Source organism: Cavia porcellus, unplaced genomic scaffold (genome assembly GCF_034190915.1).
Source record: "Cavia porcellus strain 051 isolate PalLab524CR breed Dunkin Hartley unplaced genomic scaffold, mCavPor4.1 scaffold_8, whole genome shotgun sequence".
NCBI lineage: Eukaryota > Metazoa > Chordata > Mammalia > Rodentia > Caviidae > Cavia > Cavia porcellus.
In genome coordinates this window covers 28,442,800-28,469,174 of record NW_026947491.1, presented here as the reverse complement: position 1 = coordinate 28,469,174, position 26,375 = coordinate 28,442,800, and the positions used below count along the sequence as shown (strand labels likewise).

The window sequence follows — 26,375 nt, the reverse complement described above, 5'->3', positions numbered from 1 at the left end:
TCTCGCAGCAGGTGTGGCCGGCTGGAGGACATATTGGAATTGGGCAGGATACGCCTGGGTCCAGTGCTGGGGTGGCATTAGTCAGCCGCCCCTGGTCCAAAGCGGACTGGTGGAATCTGCTTGGGCTGAGTCACACCCCAGGTCAGGACCCAATAGCCAGGGATGAAACTGTCCCAACCCTGTGACATCTACAAAGCACAGCCTAAATTGCTAAAGGAACTCGCTGGTTTACTGGCTCAGAGAAGAGTGGACAGCCCACAGTCCTTGCTTGCACCTCAGATAACAGCAAACTGGAGAAGGCAGCAAGCCCCTAGACAGCACACTTCAGAAAAACCATAAGCAATACAGAGAGGACCTGAGACCTCCACCACACCTGTCTGACAGAAACCAGAAACATGACAAGAGAAACAAATAAGAAAAAACCTCCCGCTGCTGACCCTGGGAAAATAAGTCCAGAAGAGGTAAATACAGAAGAGACCCAGTGCAGCAATCACGCAATATTGGCCACAACATCAGCGGACATAAAGAAATATCTTCATGACCTCATAGACGAACTTAAAACTGAAATTCTAATCCAAGTGAGGCAACATAAAAAAGATCAATAAAAGCCCCTCTCAAGAACACACAGATGGAAGAATGGAGGTACCCTGAAGAGGAAGAGAAACCTTTGGTGAAGAATATAAACAAAATCTAGAATACATGAAACAGATCCAAAGAGATTACAAGGAAATTAAAAACTTCATTGAAAGCTGGCAAAATGCCTTGACAGAAACTAAAGTTAGCCTTTCAAAACTTGAAGATACATTTACAATGTGTGATTGTGAAAGAAAAGACCTCTTAAAAATAACAAGGAACCAGGAAGTAAAATTCAAAGGCTGGAAGATGACAAGAGAATCTATAATTTAAGAATAAAGGGGCTGGGGATTTAGCTCAGTGGCATAAGCACCTGCCTTGCAAGCAGGCGGTCATGAGTTCGATCCTTGGTACCGATAAAAATGAAAAAGAAAAAAAAAAGAATAAAAAACATGAGCAAAGAAGCAGGAGTAACTAAAAATGAATTACAAAAATTAAGGAAAACTTCCCAAGCATAGGAAAAAGAAATGATATCCATATAAATGAGGCATACAGAACTACAACCAACTACAACTAAAACAGATCTACACCCAGATATAATAATTAAGATCCCAGAAATTCACCACAAGAACAGAATATTAAAAGCAGTCATAGAAAAGAAGCAGATCACCTAAAGGAAAATCCATCAAAATAACACAGACTTCCCAACACAAACTATCAAATCAAGAAGAGCCTGGAGTGATGTAATCTAAGCACTGAAAGAAAATAACCTCCAATCCAGATTGATATACCCTAAAAAACTCTCTCTCTCAAAATTAATGGAGAGGGGCAGGAGATTTAGCTCAGTGGCATAAGTGCCTGCCTTGCAAGCAGGCAGTCGTGAGTTCGATCCCTGGTACCGATAAAAAGGAAAAAGACCAAAAAAAATTAATGGAGAAACAAGATGTTTCCAAGACAAGTAGGAACTGTGGGAGTTCATGGCCGCTAATCCAACCCTACAAAAAATACTGAAAGACATTCTAGAGAGAGAGAGAAAAAAAAAATACCTGAGTTGCAGCAACAGTAGCAGACAGGCCTCAATGAACAGGGCAGACAGTGGGATGAAGGAGAAAAGTGGACAAATAATAGCAGACATATAGTATAGCAGAGATGAGGCAGAGAAGGTGCCATCTAATATAGATGGCCTTGATACACTAACAAAAAGAAACACAGGCAGAGTAGATTAGGAAGCAAATCCATCGAGATGCTCTGAATAGGGAATATGCTCAACCTGAAAGAGGATTAATGAAATTGAAAGTCAAAGATGATAAAACAATATTCTATTTGACGGGCAACCAGAGAGAAATAAGGACAACTCGTCCAGCAGCTGCAGATAGGTTGGAAAGTCATGACACTTTTGTGCAGTGGAGAACTATTGAGCTATAAGGAAGGAAAATCTTGTGGCCTTAGTAAGTACAGGAATACAGCTCAAGATCAAGCTCAGGAAAAAGGTTCAACACCACTTAGATAATGGGTTGCCCCCCTAATCTAAAAACTAAAGGAGTTAGTGGGACCCAAAATATACAAAGCACCCTGAGAAAGGGAAAGGGGAGGAATTGCCTAAAAAAGGAAAGCGGAGGACATTGTTAATAGTGTATCAAGATTTAAAAGCCACAGTAGTCTTATTGCTCTATTTAGTTTGATTCTATTTTGTTCCGGCCTGTCTACTCATGCTAGATTTGAGGGCACAGACAGCTATCCCAAAAATAGCAGGATATACTACAGTAAATATCCTTAATTCCCTATTAACTTAAACTGAAGCCCTGTATTACTTACATTGTCTTACTATGACTGATCTTATTTGAACCTGGCTTGTTAGACCACTGGTTTGTCTTGACTGATTTTATTCGAATTTGGTATGCTTGATAGTATCAAGTCTAACAGCAGAGGCAACTACTCTGAAGAGGACAAGATGTAATAAGCTATCCATTCCAGTTTGATTATCAACTGCTTTTGAAGGCTTACAATGTCTCCAATGTTGTGTTTTTATTAAAATTGCTGTGTAATACTATGTTCAATTATATTATGTCTGATGATGTAGACAATTCTATTGAAAATAACAAGAGAAAGCATAGTAACTACTGTAGATCACCTAATATTGTGGTTTTATATGTCTTTTTTGTTTCATGCTTTTCTAGGAATTTTTTTGTTGTCTTGTTTTGATCTGCTTTTCCCTGTAACAGAAAGGATAGCTAAACATGTAGAGATTCACACATGTGGAGAATTTCTAAACAGTTTATGGGAACAGATTATATAGTACACGATATAATGAACAGATACTCTGAAGAAGAGACACTAAGATACCCAGTGCTAATTCTGTAGCATTATGATATAAAATCTAGCAATACCAGTATTCACTGTTCAGAGTGATATTAGTCTAGTCTCTTATGTTTAATTTTAGCATATGTAAAGATATGGACAGCTACTTTAAAGAGAATGAGAGACATGATAGCAGTCACTGTTGACTTCCCTAATGTCTTCCTTTAGGTCTTCCTTAAAGACCTAAAAAGCCTTCATCATGCTGTTCTGATTACATTAGTTCTATAATCTTCAGTATGTATTCACTGCATGAAGATGTGGACAACTATTTGGAAGAAAACTAGTGACAATATGATAGAAAGTGAAGACCTCCAGTGGACTTGCTTTGAAACCATGTTTCTTAAAATTGTTTCCTTATGATCTGTTTTGTTTTGTTTTATGTTTAATCTTACCCTCCTTTAAATAAAAAAATAGAATTAAATTAAAAAAGAGTTTGAGGCCAGCCTAGGCAGCATAGGGAGATCTTGTAATTTTAAAAAGATACTTTCTTTTTTTAAAAAAAAAAATTACTTATTTTTAAAAATGTAATGAACTTCTTTTGCAGAGTAAAACTTTAGCTAGAATGATCATACTAATGCCACAATATAGCAGTAAGAGTGGTCATACTAAGAATTTGGTTGAGAACCTTCACTTTTAGGAAAATAGCTTCGGGAATGGACAGGGCTCATTTGCATTTTATTGCCCTGGACAGCTTTGAATGACACCAGTAATCACCAAAATTGCTTCCAGAAGTTACTTTGGTCTTGAATTGAGAAGTTACTTGGATCTTGAATTGAACATTTCAGCAAATATAATGAAAGCTTCACTGATTCATTGTCACTTCTATGTTGTTTTGTTTTTTTTGAAACAAGGTCTTGCGAGGTAGCTCAGGTTGGCCTTGAACTCATTATGTTTCCCAGGCTGGCCTCAAACTTGTTGCAATCCTCATGCCTCAGCCTTTCAACTGCTGGGATCACAGGCATGTGCCACCACACTTGATTCATTGTAACTTTTGAATTAATCATTTTTGTAGACTCTTATAAACTGGCTTCTATTACATAAGCTGATTCCAATCAAGGAGGAAATCTGTGAGTACGCTCCTCACTTCCTTGCTGGTATGAGGGCTTAAAACAATCAAAATAAAATTAAGAAACAATGTACCTTTGGCTGATGTGACAGCAAATAAGCATCTCATAATTCTAGAACTAGGTGAGATTCTATAGTGAACCTAGTCCTGTCCATGTGTTGTAAAACAAGGACACCAAAGTCTTCTATACTCCTTGACTTAGCTATGGGAGCACAGCTGGTTGAGGTCAGGCCAAGACCACTGCCACTGCCCATGACATCTAGTCTGGGGGCGCTACATGTTATTGTTGTGAGGATGAAAAAAGTTATGCTTGGCTTTCCACTTGCAACAAGTAAACACAACACATTTGTTTCCATTATAATGCTTTAAGGACACTTATTGGAATAGTTAGAAGATGTTTCCAGACTTGCTTCCCATTAGATAATTGACCATTAAGAAGCACACAAAGCTTATATTGAACAGGGAGAGACACAGAGAGGCAGAGAGAGAGACACAGAGATGGAGAGGCACAGAGAGAGTGAGAGACAGAAAAAGAGAGAGTGTGTCAGAGAGAAAGAAAATCAAAATAGAGATGCTCTACAGAATATGGAGTGATTGGGTTATTGCTTTTTTATTTTATTTCTCTAATAATTTCACTCCAGTTTCCAGCCTGGCGGACCTTTCTCTTGTCTGGGGGATGCGCCACAGCTTCCTGCCAGGAACAGTAAGGCGGGCCTAGCCGCGGGATCCCATTCCAGCCTTGCCAACCACCCTCTCTCACCCAGAGGGCACAGGGCAGCTGCCCCACCTGAAGGAGGGAACAGGGCCAAGCTGTAGGGAAACTGCTCCGACCTTATCTGCGACCTTCTTTCAGCCTGGAGAGCTCCAGCACTACTGCCACCGCCTGGAGGAAGAACAGCCCTGCTGCAGGGAGGTGGGGGGGGGCGCTGTATAGCTTGAGGAGGCTTTAGGTCTACCTGAGAGGAGCCTGGCAACCTTTTCTTAATCCAGGGGCTTCACTGCTCAGGACGGAGCTACACTACCAGAGGAGTCCCAGGAGTCCAGGACATAAGAGAAAATTTACAACATGCCCAGGAGAAGCTTAGAACAACCCTTGAAGCTTGAAAATATAGGAAAATGACAAAATGAAAGACTAAAATGCAATCTCAAACATCCAGCCCATCGCAAGAAAGCCTAGGAGCCATGTACATAGAAGAAAATACAGGCCATACACCTGAAATACCTGAAATAATAGTAACCAAAATAAAGAAGCAACTCTGGGAAGCCTTAAAGGAATTCAAGCTAGAAATAATCTCTCAGGTAAAAGAAGAAATGAGAAAAGAAATAAAGGAGATGCTGAACACGTCTAAAGAAGAGATAGTTAAAAAATTGGAGGAACTAAATAAAAAGAATCCCTGGATGAACAATATAAGAAACAAACAGAATATATAAAGCAGATGCAAAGAGATATACAGGAAATCAAAAATTCCATGGAAAGTTGTAAACACCGCCTCAATGAATGTGAAGATAGAATTTCAGACCTTGAAGACAAGATTGCAGCCAGTGGACAGGAAAGGAAACATCTTTTAAAAATAACAAGAAATCAGGAAACAACAATTCAACACCTTCAAGATGACGCAAAGAGAAACAACATAAGGTTGATAGAGATAAATTAAAAAGAAAGGGACAACATAAAGGACATCAAGAGGATATTTAGAGAATAGCTGAAAATTCCCCAAACATGAGATTGGAAACTGATATCAAGATCAGTGAAGCATATAGAACTCCAAATAGCCATAATCAAAATAAAACTACACCCAGACATATAATAATCGCCATTCCAGAAATCGAACAAAAGAATAAAGGGCTGGGAATTTAGCTCAGTGGCATAAGCACCTGCCTTGCAAGCAGACAGTTGTGAGTTTGATCCCTGGTACCGATAAAAATGAAAAAGACAAAAAAAAAGAGAATAGAATATTAAAAGCTGTCAGAGAGAAAAGACAGATCACCTATAAAGGAAAACCTATCAGAATCACAGCAGACTTCTCAGCACAAACAATAAAATCAAGAAGAGCACGGAGTGAAGTATTTCAGATCCTAAAAGGAAAATGATTTCCAACCTAGGCTGATGTATCCTGCAAAACTGTCCTTCAAAATCGATGGAGAAATAAGATACTTCCATGACAAAGAACAGCTGAAGAACTTCATGATCACCAAGCCAACCTTGCAAAGAATACTGAAAGACAGCCTAGATACATTTAGGAAAAAAAAACACTAAACAAAGCAGACAGTTAAACAGAACAGAAAGATAAAGATGCAACAGCACAAAGATAACATCTCAACACTAAACCAATATATAACAGTTATAACCATTAATGTAATGTAATCTCAATGCACCAATTAAAAGAAACAGACTGGCAGAATGGATCAAGAAACAAAATCCAACCATATGCTGTCTACAAGAAACCCATCAAACCCAAAAGGATACTCACAGACTAAAAGTCAAAGGATGGAAAACAATAAATACATCATGCAACAGGAACCCCAAAAAAAGCGGGAGTGGCTATTCTGTTTGCAGACAATGTGAACTTCAAACCAATAATGATCAGAAGAGACAAAGAAGGTAACTACTTGTTAGGGGAAAACTTCAAGAGGAAGAGATAACTATCTTAAATATATATGCAACAAATTCCAGAACACTCATTTATATAAAACAAGTATTAACAGAAATAAAAAACCAAGTTAGAGGGGCTGAGGATTTAGCTCAGCGGCATAAGCGCCTGCCTTGGAAGTAGGCAGTCATGAGTTCGATCCCTGGTACCAATAAAAAGGAAAAAGACCAAAAAAGAAAAAAACCGAAACAAACAAACAAACAAACAAAAAACAAGTTAGCAGTAATAGAATTATAACAGGAGATCTTAACACACCATTGACACCAATGAACAGATCAACCAGACAGAAAATCAACAAAGAAATAAAAGAACTGAATCACACCTATGAACAAATGGACTTGATAGACATATACAGAGTATTCCACCCAACAACAACAGAATACACATTCTATTCAGCAGTATATGGGTCATTCTCTAAAACAGACCATATATTAACTCACAGAACATATTTAAATAAATGCAAAAGGGTTGAAATTATCCCTTGCATGTTATCAGATCATAGCGATCGTGAAATTAGAAATTAATGATAAAATATACTGCAAAAATCCCACAAACACATGGAAACTGAATAACACATTCTTGAGTAATCAGTGGGTCACAGAGGAAATTAAAGAAGAAATTAAACAATACCTACAAACAAATGAAAACACAAGTACAACTTACCGGAATCTGTGGGATGCAATGAAAGGTGTCCTCAGAGAAAAATTTATTGCACTGAGTTCCCACATTAGGAAAACAGAGTGAATACAAATAAATAACCTGATATTACATCTCAAACATACAGAAAAAGAAGAGCAAGTCAAGCCCAAAGCCAAAAGAAGAGAGGAAATTATAAAAATCTGAGCAGAAATCAATGCAATAGAGACTAAAAAAAAAAAAAATCAATGAATCAAAGAGTTGGTTCTTTGAAAGAATAAATAAAATTGATAAGCCCCTAGCTAACCTTATTTTAAAAAGGGAAGAAAAAGCTCAAATTCATGCAATAAGGAATGTAAAAGGCGAAATCACTACAGACCCTATAGAAATACAGAAGATCATCAACACCTATTTCGAAAACCTCTACTCTCAAAGGTTTGATAACACAGAGGAAACAGACAGATTCCTAGAAGCATATGAAGTACCAAAGCTGGGTCATGAAGATGTAAAACTGCTGAATAACCCAATTTCTATTAATGAAATTGAAAACATAATTAAGTTCTTACTTACAAAGAAAAGCCCAGGCCCAGACAGATTTACTGCAGAGTTCTACAAGAAATACAAAGAACACTTAATGCCAACACTGCTCAAACTCTTCAGTGAAACTGAAAGGGAGCAATCCTTCCTAAATCGTTCCTAGAAGCAAAAATTACTCTTGTTCCAAAACCTGAGAAGGACCCAACTGAAAAAGAGAACTACAGACCAATCTCCCTAATGAACACAGATGCAAAAATCCTCAATAAAATATAGGCAAATAGGATGCAGCAAATCATCAAGAAGATCATAAACCATGAGCAAATGGGATTCATTCCAGGCATGCAGGGATGGTTCAACATACGTAAATCAATAAATGTAATCCACCATATCAATAGAGCCAAAAGTAAGAATCACATTATCATTTCTATAGATGCAGAAAAAACTTTTGATAAGGTCCAACATTCATTTATGAAAAGAACCTTGCCGAAAATTGGAATAGATGGTCTTTACCTCAATATAATAAAGGCCATCTATGACAAACCAACAGCCAGTACCATACTAAATGGCCAAAAATTGAAGGCCTTTACTTTAAAATCAGGCACAAGACAAAGATGTCCTTTATCACCACTCCTATTTAATATAGTACTGGAAATACTAGTCAGAGCAATTAGACAAGAGAGAGAAATAAAAGATGTAAAGATAGGAAAAGAAGTTAAATTATCATTATTTGCAGATGACATGATACTCTATATAGAAGACCCCCAAAACTCCATTGAAAGACTCCCAGATATAATAAATAAATTCAGCAATGTGGCTGGATACAAAATCAATACTCAAAAATCAATATCATTCCTATACACCAACAACAAATCACTGAGAGAGAAATGAGAGCCACACCCTCACACTAGCAACCAAAAAAATGAAATATTTAGGAATTACTCTCATGAAAGAAGTGAAAGACCTATGCAGGGAAAATTATAATACAATGAAAAATGACATTGAAGATGATCTCAGAAAATGGAAAGACATCCCTTGCTCATGGATAGGAAGAACAAATATTGTGAAAATGGCCATTCTCCCAAAACTGTTATACAGATTCAATGCAATCCTGATAGAAATACCATCAACATACCTCATAGATCTAGAGAAATCACTGCTAAAATTCATCTGGAGCAAGAAGAGACCTAGAATAGCAAGGACAATTCTAAGCAGCAAAGACAAAGCAGGAGGCATCACAATCCCTGACTTGAAGTTATACTACAAGGCAACTCTAGTAAAATCAACATGGTACTGGAACCAAAACAGAGCCAAAGATCAGTGGAATAGATTAGAAGACACAATCACAACTACAAACACACTCAACCACCTTATCTTTCATAAAGGGGCCAAACATGTTCACTGGAAGAACGACAGTCTTTTTAATAAATGGTGTTGGAAAAACTGGCTTTCCATATGCCGTAAACTAAAACTAGACCCATGCCTATCACCATGTACTAAAATAAAATCTAAATGGATCAAAGATCTAAATATTAAAACAGAAACACTAAATCTATTGGAAGACAAATTGGGTAAAAACCTTGAAGACATAGGAGTAGATAGAGAATTTATGAACAAGACTCAAACCGCACAGGAAATACCTCCCACAGTCAACAATTGGGATCACCTCTTATTATTAAAAAGTTTCTGCACGTCAAAAGAAATCTCCAACATAGTGAAAAGGAATCCCACAAACTGGAAAAAAAATCTCAATGAACTGCCCCTCAGACAAAGGACTTCTGTCTAAAACATATAAAGAATTAAAAAAAATCAGACCCCCAAAATTCAAAGACCCAATCCAAAAATGGGCATCTGAGATGAATACACAAGTTTCAGATGAAGAAATGCAAACGGCAAATAAATACATGAAAAAAATGTTCATCATCATTAGTCATTAGAAAAATGCAAATTAAAACCACACTGAGATTTCATCTCACTCCTGAAAGAATGGCCAGGATCAAGAAAACCAACAACAACAAATGCTGGAGAGGCTGTGAAGAAAAAGGAACTCTCCTACACTGTTGGTGGGAGTGTAGACTGGTGCAACCATTGTGGAGGTCAATCTGGAGATTTCTCAGAAATCTGGGACTGGAAGCCCCATTTGACCCAGCTATTCCACTCCTAGGCATATTCCCAGAAGAACTGAAAGCATCATACCACAGTGATATATGAGCATCCATGTTTATAGCAGCGCAACTTGTAATAGCCAGATCTTGGAAACAACCTGAGTGTCTATCAACTGAGGAATGGATAAAAAAGTTGTGGTATTTTTATACAATGGAGTACTACTCAGCTATAAAGAATGATCACATTGAGATATTTATAAATAAATGGACACAGCTTGAGACCATACTCATAAGTGAGATAAATCAAACTCACATGTATAAATACTGAATAGTTTCCCTAGTGTAAGAAATGATAAGAATACATAAAAGCATGTGGTAATCATGATTCCCAATCATATTGATTTGAAGCCATATAATGTTTTCACTCATTAATTGGAATGGTTTTAATCTGGGTTGTTCGATTTTATTGTCTGTGATAGTACAAATAGCAATTTTGAAGAAAACAAGACATCATAATAGCTAGTGCTGATTTAATATCATCTTGTCTTGAAGTTTCATCAAGCTGTTGTTTGTCGGTTTCCATGGGTTTTAACATGTTGTATCTTATTGTATTTTACTATATGTGATAGTATAAACAAAACTTTTTATAGGCAAAGAGATAATATAGAAACTGTTGTTCGTTTTCTGTTAGCTGGTTCTAAATACCCTGTAATTCTTACATTCTCTGAATGGCTTCACAGTCTTAATATGTTTGATGCTATAGTATACGAAGTTATACTCAAATAATTCAAGGAAAGAGACACTATGGTGACTACTATTATATCAGATTATCCGGTGGTGAAACACAATGATGCTCAAATTGTTCTGTTCTGACCTGTGTTGTTCTGTTACTATGTCCTCTTTTATCTCAATCTCCCACTTTTTAAAATTTATTATTATTTTTTAATTAAGGGAAAACTAAATTTAAAATCGTGGCATATATTACAGTAACTTTTTTGTTTTCCTATTAACCTGATTTGAACCCCAGTATTGCTCTCCCCATCTTGTTCTGTCTGAGTTTACTAAATTGTTTTGTTTGATAGTATCAAGTTTGAGGGTATAGGCAACCACTTTGAAGGCAATAAGACATACTATGATGCCCATTATGGTTTGACTGTTATCTTCTTTTGAAGTCTTGTAAGGTCTCCAGGGTAGGTTTTATTGGTCTTGTTCTGTACTGTTTTGTTCAATTCTATTATACCTGATGATATGGGCAACTCTTTTCAAGATAGCAAGAGGCATAATGGTAATCATTTTTGATCACCTGGTATTCTATTTTTGCATCATATACTATGTCCATCCTTCTGTTTTAACTGACTCTGTTTTGTTTTGTCACATTTGGTTTTATTCTCTTCAGAAAAAAAGTAATAAGAACTATGGGAGTAATAAAACCCAAAAAGTATAATAGTTATTGTAAAAAGAGAGGAAAAGAAAGTGGCCTAAAGGATATAACTGCATGTATATTTAAGTGTGTAAGATAGAAAACCATATTACTGAGTTTTTTTGTTGGATCATTGAACAGAACTGTCTGCAATCTCACTGTATGAATGTCCACTTTGTATGCTTTAATTTTGTAATTTGGACAACTGTTTCTAAGATGACAATATGTAATCTATTAACTAGTGATTTCTTTTCTTTTCTTTTCTTTTTTTTTTTTTTTGTCTTTTTCCTTTTTTATTGGTACCAGGGATCGAACTCACGACTGCCTGCTTGAAAGGCAGGCGCTTATGCCACTGAGCTAAATCCCCAGCCCCAACTAGTAATTTCTTACAGTATATTTTTTTCTTTAAATTTTTTACTTGTAGCCTTTTACTGCTGGTTTTTTTTCCTCTTTTTTCTCTTTAAATAAAAAAAATAATTTCACTCCATCTCCATGAAAGACTGAATTGATTCACTTATATGCTACATCAGAGTGATCAAAAAATTAATTAAGAGGAAAAATCCAAAACTGTTGACTCAAAATATTATCCTTTTTTTGAACTAAGCTTTTCAAAATGCATCATGCCCAGGGTCTCCCAGGTTGTTTCCTCCAGAAGCCTGTTTTTGTCATCACATCAGCAAAAAGAGGAGCAGCTTGCTGTCAGTGGCTCCTGAAGCCTGATCCCGAGCAGGAAACCTGCATGCAGAACAGAATTCAGTGGGACTGCGTGCAGCCACCCAAGAACCACAGAGAAGGCTGGGAGGCCAGGGTGGCCTGAGGCACAACCTCCAGCGCAGCAATCGTGAAGTGAGACTGAAGGACAGTTGGAAAGAGAAAGAACAGATTGTGTTCCGTGTCCTGGTGTAAGGACCGGCGTCGCAGGGAAGAAGACCCCAAGGACTCAGCTCGTAGTGAGGAGTAAAAAGTTTATTTTCATGCGCATGGGGTCCTCCAGGCAAACAAGTGCGGAGGGCCCCGAGGGGGAATTGTGCAGGGTTTTTAAGGGTGCAAACGGGAGGCAAGCGAGTTTACAGAAGCAGATTGCATTGGTTAATTTTGAGCAGGATAGGACTTGGCAGAAGTTGATTGGAGGGGTTTGGGGTTGAGTAACCATGGAGACGGGGTCCTAGCCCAGTCACTATGTGCCCAGAACAGAACAGTTACTTGTCTTACTTATCTCATTGAGACAGAACAACCTTGCAGGTGCATTCTTTTTTTGCTCGGTTCTGATAGCTCTGGGGAGTTAGGCATTTCTTTCTGCTCTGCTCTGATAGCTCTGGGGAGTTAGGGAGTTAACCCTTTCATCCCCCCCTTCTTCTGCATAATACCTCTAATCTTAGAGGTCAGTTATAGCTAAGGGAGTATGTTGTTGTCTAAGGACCATTATTTTTATCTGAGAGACTTGGGAGTTAATAAACTGAGTTATGTGATTTATAAAGAAACCTGTAGAGCCATCAAACTTGTTGACCCAAGTCTGGAAACTGTATTGTTGTTTACCTAGCTCTGACAATCTCGGGAGCCCCCGGTGTTTTCTCAAATTACTCCCATCCTGCAGACTGACGTTATCTCAGAGTGGCACGTCTGCAGCAATATTTGGAGAAGAAAGTGGAGAGTTAATTATCTCAGGACAGCTTGTCTTTGTTAGTGAGTGCGAAGGGGTCACAAGTTATGAGACACTGGAACTTAAGTTTTACAAAGACCTGATATCTAACTCATTTGATACATACAGAACAAAAGGAAAGCACCGATTGGGGTTTGGGCCATAGTATTACCCAGTAATTTTTTTTTGAAGCTAAACAATTTTTAAATTTTGGGGCAGGCTTATTTTATGACAGGTCATCACCGGGTCGGGAGGAGGTCATCAGAAACCCAAATTTTTTATGGCCTAGACAGATAGGTGAGGGGAGAGGGAGGCAATAAGGCGCCATACAGAACAGAAAACGGCGGTTATGTGTCAAGGTTAGAGTAAAGGGCCAAACTCACACGCAAATCTCTTTGCACACAAGCAGGTTACTTTAAACAAATGTAAATTAATTGCCATTTTGGTTTTTTTTTTAACGGAGAATAGAGGCGCCTAGCAGTGATTAACAACCCTTGTTAGCTTGTTTTAGTTCAGCTTTTGTAGTTTGTAGAGGGCAACAATGGTTAACATATCAATTAGGTGAGATTCTTGTAATTTTTTACAGAGGAGAGTGTTACTCAACATATCAATTAGGCCACTTAACATATCAGTTAGGGAAAAAGGATTAAAAAAAAACATTTAGTAAGTCACTTTACAGGTTTGTTATAATACACATATAACGAAGCTATTTTTTTAAGAGTACAACATTTCCCATTGATTGACTCATTAGCATCTGTTTATAACCTTGCATGTGTCTTTAAAATCACAAGCTTTTAAGAACTTTGACATAGTTTATCAACTTGTTTACAACATAAGGCCCAGTAGGAGGATTAACAAAGGTCTTGTAGCTGTCATTAAAGCTGTTAACCAAAAGGAGAAAGAAAACCAACATTTAAATTTACTCTGTTTTATCATATAAGTAACAATTTTTAAGTCAGACAGAGGCCTCCTTGGGGTCTCTATAAAGGAGGAGAACACAAAATTATCAGTTATATTAGACAATCTTAAGCTTTAAAGTGTCCTTGGAAGAAATGACAGTTTACTTATTTGCAGGCTGATGGTCTTTTGAAGTTGGGACTTGTCTGCATTGAGAACGTTGAATCTAGGCAGGCTTTTAGCTATTTTGACAGTCCATTGCGGCTCAAGAGATTTACGGTGAGGTCGCTCTCAAGAGATTTACGGTGAGGTCGCTTGTCCAGGTGCCTAGGCTCTTTAGCTGCAGTGGGCAGCAGCGAAGTAACCAGTGGATGGAAGTCACAGCTAGCTGAAAAGTCTGGGGGAGACTTAATAAGATCTTGATTAGTTAAATTAGCTAATTTCTAGAAACCTCACATAAAACCTCAAAAGAGGAAATATCTGCAACATAGGGGGTGTATCACGCACGCAAAGGGGCAGAAGGAAAAGAGACTCACCCAGTTTTTGCCAGTTTTTAAGGCCATTAGTAATTATAGTCTTTAAAATCTAACTTATCTTTTTACCTTTTTTGAACTCTGAGGCTGGTAAGCCCAATCGAGTTTTTTAAATTGATTTGTAAAGCTTAGGTTAATTTGAGTTACTAGGCTATAAAAGCCAGGCCATTGTTGGACCCCACGGATAAAAAGGGAGACCAAATCAGAGAAACTGCTATCAGAGCTGACTCAGACTAAGTAGAAAACACTTATATTTTTGAAGTTTAGGCTTTTTATTTTTGTAAAATCTATTTTTCAGTGTTTTTAGGCATAGTCCCACGATAACCAGTGGTTTTTATTTGTTGCAGTACTTTTAGATTTACCAATTGGCACTGAGGGCATCTGAAGCTCACAGACTGGGCTAGCTTGATATTAGCCCCCGGAATCTCTTGGAAGTTGAGCTGCCAGATGCTGGTCTTTTTAAGTGTAAATGGGCTCTTGAGAGACATAACTGTTTTTATCAGAGAAGTAGGATGGAACTCTAGACAGTAGCTTATCAACTAGATAAGGTCGATGTTCCGTGAGGTGATCAATGAGGCAACGAGGGGTCATCCTCAGGCAGCAAAGTAGCCGAGTTTGAAGCTGCTGTTTTTAGAAATAGTGCCTGATAATGTATGGCTCAGGAATTAGACATCCATCAGTCTGGTGGGACCTTGATGAGAGTCTTCAGTGAATAGGAGAAAACAATTAAGAGTTTGTGTCCAAAAGTCAATTTTTAAGCCTCCTTTATGAGGGGGCCATTGATGAAATCACCGCAGACAGGGTGGCCATCTGGCTGCCACAGAACCAAGTCTCTTGGAAAGGTAGGCAACAGGCCTCTGCCAGGGTCCCAAACTCTGGATCAGTCCTGTGGCTCCTAGAAATTCTGTACTTGTCTTTTAGTCACAGGGACTGGAATCCGTTAGATGGCTCACAACAACCAGTGTAGTCTTTTTTTTGTGTGTAGACTGGTTCTGATAAGGTCGGGGGGACTCGCATCAGAGCAGTTACTTTTTCGGCTGGCCTCTCTGATGTGATTGTTACTCTTTCAGCGGCCTGATCTGCCAAATTGCTTCCTCAGGTGAATAGCAGCAATCTGCTGACAGCCAGACTGCTGCCAGCAAATTTAGGATTTGTGGAGCCCTCTTTTTTTTTTTTTTTTTTTTAATCTTAGCTCTGGCCGAGGTTAAGAGACCTCGCTCTTAATAGATGGCTCTATGTATATGTATAGTAGCAAAAGCATATCTACTATCAGTATAGATGTTTACCCTCTTTTTCGTGGCTAGTTTTAGTATATCAGTCAAAGCAATGAGCTCCGCCTTTTGGGCAGAGGAGCCAGGCTCTAACCCTTTAACCCAGAGTACCTCTTTTTTGGTGGTCACTGCTGTCCCGGCCACTCATCTGTCTCTGCTGTTCTGGATGAAGCTGCTTCCATCGAACAGTTGTCGGCATTTTCCAAAAGCTGGTCAGTAAGATCAGCCTGTAGGTTCCGCTGCAGTTTGAGGATGTCAGCACACTCATGGAGAGGTGTCCTTTGTTTCTCCAGGTCATCATCAGGCATAAGGGTGACTGGGTTTAAAGCTGAAGAAGTCTTGAATATCATTGACTCTGGGTCTAGAAGCAGGACTTGACAGTAGAATTCTGGCATTGGAGAGCCTTTTTTTAGGAGGGGTTTTGATAAGAGTCTCTAAACTGTGAGAGGTTACCACAGAAATCACTTGCCCAAAGCGTGTTTCTTCGCTTCCTTAAGTAACATTGTCACAGTAGCTAGTATTTTAAGGCAGGGGGCCATACCCTGTTACTGGATTAAGTCTTTTGGAGAGGTAGGCTATAGGCCTCTTTTAAGGGCCAATGTCCTGAGTTAGGACTCCTTTGGCAATGTCCCTGAGTTTATCTATGAACAAGATGAAAGGCTTGGTAACGTCAGGGAGTCCCAGGGCTGGGGCCTCTGTCAAGGCCCGCTTGAGCTGTTGGAAGGCCTGTTTACATTTATCAGTCCAGTTCAGCGAATTTTGAGTTTCTCCCTTATGGGAGTCATATAGAGGCAAGCTTTTCAGTAAAATTTAGCCTACAGTATCCAATTGCCCCCAGAAACTCTCGTCTGTTTTTTAAAAGTTTTTTCTCATAGAGCAATTTTAACATCTTGGCTATCTTTTTGTAAATTTTTTAGTTCTCAAAGACCTTTTTGTGCTATCTCTATTAACTGGCTGAGGGGCATTTTCTTAAACCTCTCAAACCTTTGTAATTTTTGTCTAACATGTGGGGCCAACTGAGTTACAAAGAGAACAACTGGCGATACTGGGAAACCTCCTTACCTCTGGATGTCCAGTCAGGGTGGCACAAAAGGAGAACATGGTTTTGGCATTCCGGATCAGAGAGCCAGCTTCATCTGGATGGCACACTGTTTTTTGTCCAAGGGTGTCACGTGGCAGGCCATCATTTTACTAAAATTATATTCTTAACAAAAAGGGCTTTTTTATAGGTAACAAAATTGTACTGCATAATCTCCCAGATGTTCACAGTACATGTAAGAACTTGTATCTTATTTTTAGTATCACCTATAATCTCATTTTAATGGAAACATTTTGCAGCAAAGTACAATCTTATGAATACTTTTACCAAAACTGATCTAATACTGTCAAATTCTGAACAGATTTACTTTTTGTCAAACCTGTTATTTGTAGTACTATAAACCAAGATAAATAAAATTTACATCCTCTTGAGCCTTTTACAACTTACAATAATACCTCTCAAACTAAGCTTTAATCTTTTTTTTACATTCTGGCATAGCCAGACACCTTTACTTGAAGACCACTCTCTTTGTCCCTCTTTTTACTATTACCAGTCAATTACCTTTTTTCTCACTTCTCAGACAACATTAAAACTCACAACAGAACCCTTGAAGTCACCTTCTAGTAGTCTAAATCATATTTAATTATTTTATGTCTTTTTACCACATTAAAATGCTGTTTTTTTTAAACTATAACCTTTTTACTGGCTCAATTACAGTATGACCTGGTTTTACTTGGTAAAGTTGATATGATTTTTAATAACCATAGATATACATATATATGTGCACATGTTTACATTTTCACCAGAGAGAAAAAATACTCCTTTTAAAAGGCATGCTGAGGTTGCAAGCAATCAATTGAAGTCTTACATATTAAACAAGGTGTCACAACATTAAAGACACAAACAAAGGGAGCTTCTTGCATAGTTTGGTCAGCTAAAGGAAATAATTTTTTTTATCATGAACCTTGAATCTAATAAGCCATATGGATCCTGCAACAGAAATGGGCAACAAGCCCCTAAGTTAGTAACAAGTTTAAACAGGCAACCAAGGAGAGGGCGGAGGAAGGAAGGGTTTTACCCACAGTGGGGGCTTTTCCTGAGGTCCTGCCATATCAAGATGTAGGCGACCTGGTCGGGGTGGTCCTCTCGTCCGGGGCGGAAGATGATGTTCTTAACTGCTAAGATGAGGGGAAGGTGGAAAGTCCCCTCCGGTGGCCAACCCACGGAGAATGTGGGCCACTCAGATGAGCAGAAAGTCTGTCATTTACTTTTTTAACCTGTAAGGAGAGATTGTGAGCCCTCTCTCGAACCTCCGACCAATGGTCGAGGGTGAGGGACAATGGGGACGATGTCGTTTGTCCCATGGTGTTCTGAAGACAAAGAGTGGTTAGCGTACGTGCGACACAACAAATAACCAATCACAACAGTCACAACACACAGGACAAACAGGCCGGCCACCTCACTCTCACGCATTAGTTTCACATCAGACAAGTCACCTTAGGGGGTGCCTCCAGATTGACCCGGTCGGACCACAGATTGGGAATGAAATTCCCCAGATTGGCCCAGACAGACCACAGATTGGGAATGAAATTCCCCAGACCGATAGGAAAATCCTATCGCAGACGGTGAGTCACGGAAAACCGTGTGGGGCGTCCCCCGATCACCCAAGAACAGAATTTGCCCCTGAAGTAGAGCCGGAGTTCGGCCTGGGACGAAAGGAAACGGCGGATCGATCCAAAATGAAAGTAAACAAAAACCGGCCGTACTACTTACCCCAGAGAGGTGCCGTTGGGGTCTCCCTCTGCGAGGAGGTCTGATCTCAGTTTGATCTCGCTGGGGCCTCCAAATGTAAGGACCGGCGTCGCAGGGAAGAAGACCCCAAGGACTCAGCTCGTAGTGAGGAGTAAAAAGTTTATTTCCATGCGCATGGGGTCCCCCAGGCAAACAAGTGCGGAGGGCCCCGAGGGGGAATTGTGCAGGGTTTTTAAGGGCACAAACGGGAGGCAAGCGAGTTTACAGAAGCAGATTGCATTGGTTAATTTTGAGCAGGATAGGACTTGGCAGAAGTTGATTGGAGGGGTTTGGGGTTGAGTAACCATGGAGACGGGGTCCTAGCCCAGTCACTATGTGCCCAGAACAGAACAGTTACTTGTCTTACTTATCTCGTTGAGACAGAACAACCTTGCAGGTGCATTCTTTTTTTGCTCGGTTCTGATAGCTCTGGGGAGTTAGGCATTTCTTTCTGCTCTGCTCTGATAGCTCTGGGGAGTTAGGGAGTTAACCCTTTCACTGGGACCCCTTCAGCTCTACCGACCATCATCCTCCTGCAAGGGGACTCCCTCTCACTGAATCCCAGACCGTCTCCACCTCCAGCCTCATCCTCACCTGCACAGGCTTCGCTGATGACCTTGAAGTCTTCCCCTGTCTGTCTGCACCCTTAATCTACTGGAATGGTAGGAAATTGCTCTCCAATGTGAAGGGGTTCGTCCCTGCCAGGATTTTGCCGCTATTAGATCACAGTCAGCAGGTCTACTCTGGCCATCTTCAGCCCTTTCTCCTCAAAGGCCAAGCCTGCCATGGTCTCTTGGGACCAGGAGATAATGGCACAAAGTTCCTCAGTAAACTAAAGGCAAGATGAGGTAACCCTTGAGGGAAACTGTAGAGTGGGAGACAAAGGACTGATAAAATCCACTGCCTGGAGGCAGCAACAAACCTGCACTTACACCCACCTTCAGCCCCTTCATCTGCTCTTGCAAGCATGTGCCAACAAGCTGGATATAGGCTTCTAGACTCAGGTGCTTCCTTGGTGTCTTAGTTACTTTTCTCTCATGGCTGAGACAAAATAACTGGGACCCAGAAGAAGGAAGGAAAGGTTCATTTAGCTCACTGTTTGTGGAGGTTTCAGTTCTTAATCAGCTGGCTCCAAGGCAGGGTGGCATAACACAGGGGCAACACTTCAAGGCAGCAGCCAAGAAATGAAGCCAGAGCAAAAGGGGGAAAGAGCCAGCCTCCTTTATATTGTACACAGGACATCCCCCTCTCCAGGATGGGTGAGGAACTCACAAAATCTCTGTGCCCTCTTTGTGCACAGGATGAGGATATTTACAAAGTAAGCATCCTGGCTCCCTGCTGGGTCTCTTAGTTAAACTTCTCAAGTTGACACAGTGTATCAACCGTAAGAGCAGCTTCCTTTTTGCCCCCTCTCCAGCAAGAACTTTTTGTTGTTGTTGTTACTGTTTTTTCTACTAAACCATACCCAGTACCTGCTCCCACTGCTTACTGTCATTCCCTGTTTTCCCCAGGGTGAGAGCTGGTTATTCTTGAGACTTCCACCTGACACTCAGGTGACTCCTGCCTCACGGGGAGAGCTGGTTATTCTTGAGACTTCCACCTGACACTCAGGTGACTCCTGCCTCACGGGGAGCAGGGGAGCCTTTGGTGAGGCAGGAGCCGCAGACATGACCAGTTATGTGGTCACCTCTTTGAGGCTAGGGTAGTATAGCAGGCCCAGCAGCCAGGGCTCTGTTGCCCTGGTGAGTTTGGGGCCTCATAGATTGGAGAATGCTAGTGAGTGTGCTGGCACACTCTTGTAAATCCTTGCCTCTAGGGGGTGTGGCAGAGGGATCACAGGGAATTCCAGGCCAGTCTAGGATACACAGAGATCAGCCTGAGACCCTGTTTAAAAAAAAAAAATCAGAGATGTTTTCTCTTTTTTTCTGCTTCTCTAAGCTTACTCCATCAACCTTTATTCTGTCCTAGGTCTGCAGGGTTTGGAAATTAAAAATACACAGAATTCAAAGTAACATCACATCTCTAACTTGCACCTTATTCAAGACACAGAACATGATACAGTCATAGCGGATGAAACAGAAAGTGGAAAAAAAAGAGATCAAAAATTCATGCATATTTCAAAATATCCACAGCTGGGTACAGGAGAAGGTCCAAGAACTCCAATTTATCCCACTGTTTGCCTCTCAGAAACCTAATAGAGCAAAGAATTGTGTATGTAGTTACCTTTATTTATTTTTATTTTTATATTTTAAAAATTTATCTTTATGCTAGCTTTGGTGGCATATGCCTGTAATCCCAGCACTTGGGAAACTAGACAGGAAAATTGTTCCAAATTTGAGACCAGCCTGGGCTACAAAGTGAGCTCAAGTCCACCCTGAACTACATAGTGAGACTTGATCTCAAAAAGATTAAAAAAAAAATTTACCTCTATTTATAGTGCAGTGGGTACTATTGGGGTAGGTAAACCACTTCCTCTCTGTCCATCCAAACTTGGACAACACCCTAGAGCCAATCCTGCTTCCAGAGAAGCAGCACTAGGCATAACAAAGTCCCAAGAAATCTCTAAAGCTCCAGGCCAGAACACATGAATGTTACATTCAGTGGTGTGACCTACAGTAACCTTTCTCACTAAGCTTCTTTAGTGGCCGGTTCATAGGGAGAACATGTCAAGCATCTGACTGTAGCAGAATGAATTATGGGAAAGTCATGCCTACTAGATCCCTTGAGATGACTCAGAACCTTGTCAATCACTTAATCAGCCACATGCAGAGAGATCCCATGAGAGATGTCATAGGCTAGATGCACATATGTTCAATCAAAAGCCTGATTTATCTTTTTTTTTTTTCCGTTTTCCTGCTGCCTCTGCACCATTTCTTTTCTATGAGGGCCATCTCTTTGTTTCCACTGAGCATACCTCCCCAGATCATGTCAAGAAATGTAGCTGCTTTTTCTTCTACTATCAAATGCACACTTGAAATGTTTTGCTCATCATACAGAACAATCTGGAATCCATCTCTGGGAAACCCATCACACATAGTATTATTTAGGCTTCTGACTCAGCACCGTGTATCCAAGAGTAATCAGCATAAAGTAAATAAGAAACTAACCAGAAGTCTTACATCTCTCCAAACTCCAACCATAACTGCCCAGCTGCCTCTGTTCCCAGATCCCCAAGCTGGTCAAGCTGCAGACAGCACTAGGGAACAGGCTACAGTACATGTACGGCCCCTGAGGAGGCAAAAGACATGCTCACACCTGGCTCTCCTCTTTTCCTGGCTCACATTTCTCTGTTCAGCTGTCCATGGTCACTTTCCATGGTCAGTTCCAAATAAAGTCCAAGAAGACTCAGCGTCCATCTGACCAGCTACTCTTCTGGAGAGGTATGTTCATAACTGTTGTCCCTACAATTTTGTTTTTACTGGGATTTAGCTCAGATGGGGATGTGCAATGCAATCTAGATGGTGGCACAGACTTAAGTCAAAAGCTGAGGTGGAGCCGCTGCGTGAGTTCAGACAGGGCTGTACTCACCAGCCCCTGCTTCCCCTGCCCTCAGCCGCCTAGCAAGGGGCAAGCTAGGTGTGGCAGTTGCCAAAACTGCTAAGCATTCTGAAAAGTGCTCCCTAAAACTATACCAACATATTTTCAAAAAAAGTGGAAAAGAGGAGAAAAATAAAATTTCACTTATTTTTTAAATTTACATTTTTATTTTTCAAATCCATTTTATTTCAAGGATAAAAAGAAAAAGAAGAAAACTACAAAAAAAATTTCAAAACACATCAGCAAACTTTTACAAACAAAAACTTAAAAAGTTTTTAAAATATATAATGTAATTACCCTTGTATAGCCAGCAGCTTGAAAGAAATTCATCTCTTCCAAAGAACATTTGGATTAACTCATACCAGTTGACTTCAAAATCATGGGGTGTTTGTCCCACTAGTGGTACAAAGAGATCTACTCACTTTTATCAGTCTTTTTACTAACAAAATTAATATAGAGAACCACCCGATGGGACAGTCATGCCATCGGTGGCTCAAGCTGCCCAGAAGGAAGACACACAAGTTACAGCCTGGTTGTGAATGTGTTAAGATGTTCAAAAATCATCAGAGCCATTTCAGTGAATGGGCATCGACTAGGCTGCAGGCACCTGGCTCCCACATATCTGTATTTTTAATAAAATATAATGACCTTTCCTTTTTGTGAGCATTATTGATTTGACATGTTAATGTCTTTTTGGAGTATGATCAGCCTGCTTGGTAAAAACTTCTTTCCCTGCCCCACCCCGTGCCAAGCACCATCCAGGAAGAGGTCTGCGTGGAATGAAAGAGGAGCGAAGGCCTTGCAGGCATGGCAGGGCCTGGTCAGGACCTTGTAGGACCACGGGCTTCAAGAAGAACGCAACAGCGAAGCAGGAGAGAAGATGGATTTATCAGATAGACTCATTTATTCATTACTGTACAAGACCAACAAAGGCTTGACCCCAACCTTTAGAAATTACATTTTCTTTTCTCGAGTAGTAGGAAATACTTCAACTGGAAGGCAGCTCACAACTAAGTCCCTGGAGTAGCATACGAGGAGCTCTGCGTCTTGCTCTCATCTTTCCCCCTCTTGCCTCCTCTGTCATTGTTGAGAGCTGCCGAAGCTGGAAATTGACCACATGTGCAAGGCTGGGGCATGGCTGTCCCAAGAAGAAAGAGCACCTGGCCCCAAGACAATCCAAACAGTGGATTGCCAGGACAACAGGGTGTCCTGTGTGTTACATTAAGTTGCTAAATGGTATAAATAAAGGCCCCTGCAATGAGGGGCCAGTTAGTTCCTTTCCTCCCATCAGGAGGGTAAGGGCTCCCGCCACCTGACTCTAGCTTTGTCCCTTCTTTCTCATCCTCTTGTGGTCTTTCACCCCAAAAACCTTGAGCCACATGGGTGGCGGCACGTCATCATTTATGTTCCTGAAGAGAAATGCACTGTAGCTTCTAACAGAAATAGGAATCAGAATTGCTCAGACCTCTTTTGCTATCACTTTGCTGTGACCTTTGGACAGTTCATATTTTAACCCAAGTGATCTCTGTTACAATCTGAATCATGCTATGCACTGAGTAGAGAGATACTTCAACATCAACTAGAAACAAAACAAAACAAAACACAAAATGAACTAAAGCTGCTGAGCTTTAAATTGTTGGCACAACCTGCAGGACACCAGTTAAAACACTAGTTAGTCCCCTTTACCCTCTCCTTGCCTTCTGCATGGTGTTATACTGATCATTGTTAACATTTTTAAAACAACCACATAAAACAGGGATCCTTTCAGAGAGAATATTTATGTAGTGCTTTGTTGCCGGAAATAATTACAGAAAAGATGCCTCTAATTCAAGGCCAGCAAACCTCAAGTTACGGTTGAGTTAAACCACATTTTCTGCATTACTTTTTAAGCCAATAAAAACAGCAAGAATCAAGTTGGTTACCTTTTTCCTTTTTTTGAATAATAAATTCTTCTTGAGTATGTTTCATTTTTAATTGATGCATATAATTTTATCGATGTATCACAATATGATATTGTGAGACTTATAAAATGTGGAATGATTGAATTAGAGCAGTTAACCTATCCATCACCTTAATTGCTTATCGTGCCTTTATTTTGGAAACATTCAACCTTCTCTCTTAGCTATTTTAGGATTGTTTACCTTTTCTTAAACCAAGCACAAGGCAGGAGTCCAGATACTATAAAATTTTGGCCATGGGTATAATTCCAAAGATTTGAAAGTCCTCCCCTCTTCTCTGCTCCCGACTTTTGGACAAAGCCTCAGTTTCCCTATTATGCCAACACAGGTTGTGAAAGAAAAACAATGGATGTAAAGGCATTAGGCCAAGACTGTTGGTGCCACTGAGCTACTGGCAAGGCTCTTGTGGCTCCTGCTCTGATTCTATCTCCTGTAACAAACTTTGCTACTCACTCATGAAATGCAACACAGCCTAAGAAAAGACAAAGAAAGCCAAGTGTGGTGGCACATAACCTGTCGCCCAGTGCTCTGGGAGGCTGAGGCAGGAGGATTGAAAGGTTGAGCCTACCTGGGCACCTTAGTGAGAGTTATCTCAAAATAAAAAGAGTTGGGGATGCAACCCACTGTGGAGACTTTGGGGTGGTGCTTGGGTTGGGGAGAGTTACAGGAGCTATTACAGGAGTCTGTTTTTAAAAGACTATAAATTATAATCCCATGTAGCAACATGTTTATTTTTTCATCATCCTTGAAAGCTTTTTTTCATTAAGCACGGGCCGGTAATTAGTGCTGACACGAGTCCATGCTTTTGTAAGAAGTAGGATTCCTTTAAGGAACAAAGTAATTAGACCATGGTATGGTGTTTGTGGTATAATACTAATGCATCTTTAAGACCTACAAATAGGTATGTGTCATTTATCAAAAAACTCGGAAACAAAAAAATAATTCTCTAAGACGATGTTCAAATCTTGCTGTATGTTAGATATGCAACTTTATCTATGCTACTTGCCCAAGAAAAGATGCCCGCTAGGCATGTTGAAATCTTCTCTCCTTGTCAATGTGCTTGGTCACAGGCTGTGGGTCAACAGGTCATGAATGAGAATTTTGAATAACAAGAAAGAACACACCTTGGTCACTTGCTTCAGCGTTTGAGATTATGTTGCAGAACCTGTTGGATTCGTACCTAAAAATCAACAGAATTTACTTTTAGCAATGAGCAACTCAGCTCACTGATAATTACACACAAAAAGAAGCTAATTATAAAAGCAGTACTTTATTTATTTAAAAGACCTGATTTTAGGAAATGGAACGGTCCCGTGGAGACTGCTTCGGAGCACGATCCAGACCCCGGCTCCAGCACCAGGGCCGCAGCTGCTGGGTGTTGCTGCTCGCGCTGCCCACGTTCAACGATTAGTGGGTAGGAGGGTGTCGAAGTCTGCGCCTCTCGCCCAGCTTCAGCTGATTGCACGCAAATCCCAGCACCTCATCCCCCGCAGACCCAGCTCTCTGTGCAAACAGCTCTAGCGGCGTCCACATTGGACTACAAGGCGTCCTCACAAGGCCATCCCAACAACTCTCCCGCACAGGCAAACCACCGCGGAGTCCAGCGACCCAACCAAGGCAGTCAGTACTGAAAATGGTCCCAGGAGTCAGGCTCTAAAGCAGAACTTTGGAGCTGGATCACCCGTCCGCAACCAGCGGTCCAGCCGACAGACACCGTCCCTGGGGATGGCCTGGCAGGCGCTGGGCGCGTGGCAGTGCTTTCAAGCCGCTCGGGCAGGCTGTGTCCACCGGCAGTAAAGGATTCAGCGCTCCGCGTCGCACTCTCCTCGCCTCGCCTGCGCGAGAGCGCCCCCGCCAGGCCGAGCCGAGGAGGCCGGGGCCGCCCGGGGCCGCCCCAACTCCCCGAGCCTCTCGCAGCCTCGCGAGCCCGTGTCCGCCGAGCCAAGATCTCAGACGCACTTGCAGGAAAGTCAGCGTTTGTGTGATGTGCTCCATTGTTACTCCTCACAACAGCTTGTCGAAGACGGAACTATTATAAATATATCCACTTTTAGAAACGAGGGTCTGGCAATGGGAAGATCAAGGGAGGAAGGGAAGAGGCAGACAGAGGAAAGGGGGATTGAAAAGAATTAAGATGTATTGTGTGCCTGGACCAACGTCCGTGACAAGCGTAGTCTGCAAACAGGTATTAATAAAAATAAATTTAAAATTAAAATGAAGAAAGTAAGCTTTCGGTAACTTGAAGCACCCAAAAGTGGAAGAACCCCGGTTCTGCCAGACTGTAACTGGGTAACTAAGTAACGGCCGCCGCCTTGTTTGGTCATGCGCAGAAAGACCTCAGCCGCAGCAGAGGTCTGACACGGAGGG

The 26,375-nt window shown here is 40.7% G+C and overlaps 1 long non-coding RNA gene across 1 annotated transcript; it reads right to left on the bottom strand.

Moving 5' to 3' along the window:
* Positions 1-14,712: 14,712 nt before the first annotated feature.
* Positions 14,713-26,243, bottom strand: LOC134477278 (uncharacterized). The gene is made up of 2 exons (XR_010049203.1): positions 25,296-26,243; positions 14,713-25,188 (listed from the first exon to the last, which is right to left on the bottom strand). It is a non-coding gene; the product is annotated as an uncharacterized LOC134477278 (long non-coding RNA).
* Between the last annotated feature and the right edge of the window lie 132 nt (positions 26,244-26,375).